Source organism: Pundamilia nyererei, unplaced genomic scaffold (assembly GCF_000239375.1).
Source record: "Pundamilia nyererei isolate P.nyererei 1_Seehausen unplaced genomic scaffold, PunNye1.0 scaffold03434, whole genome shotgun sequence".
Classification (NCBI taxonomy): Eukaryota; Metazoa; Chordata; class Actinopteri; order Cichliformes; family Cichlidae; genus Pundamilia; species Pundamilia nyererei.
Window position 1 is genome coordinate 2736 of NW_005190835.1, and position 823 is coordinate 3558.

Below are 823 nucleotides of genomic sequence, written 5' to 3' on the forward strand. Positions count from 1 at the left end.
ATGTTCAGCAGAGTCCCAGAGCCATACTTCTATGCAGCCTGTGGTCTGAAGACAGACAACAGGAAACAGGATACGATATAAACACCATTCAATCTGAGTGCTGAGGTCACGTGATGTTTGCAGGACGCCTACAGAGTTTCATTTTGATGTTTGTCAGGTTCATTGTGAATGTACAAAGAAAATTATAGATTACAGGAATTTAACCCTAAATAAGTGGGTCATTTAACGATCATTCAGTGATTAGATCAGAAATGCAAACCTTATTATGATTGTCAGTGATATGTAAAACTAATGTATTTTTATTACAACATCTCCTGATGTGTAGTTTTGTAAGCAGACCTTCACAAAGAAATATTGTTTATGCTATATGTGTTAATGCTTTTGTTTAGGTCTGTCATTTTGGAGGAAATAAGCTTCAGTCTTTTTTGCTAGGCAGGTCCGTGCTGTATATTGTTAATGAGAGCGACAATTCAGGATTTTATTACTATCTGTTGTGCATTTTTCTTTGTTCTGATTTGGAGATTTTCATGTTTGAACCACATGCTGGACAAGAAATTAACCTTGAAATGAAAGCAAAATGATAAAAATATTTTTTTCTCAAAGAAAAAACACGATTCCCTCCCTGGGATGATGGCATGGTGCGTCTAAAAGGATCCTTAAAGATAACAAGTCTGAGGAAAAATTACTTGACTAAACTACATCATTGTGGTTTTCAGTGAATACAGAGCTGAAGAAAAGAATTAAGGATTAAAAATTAAGAACAGAAGTGTGTGTTTTGGTTAAACTAAGAGCAGAATAGATTTATTGTGGTCATGTGAATATG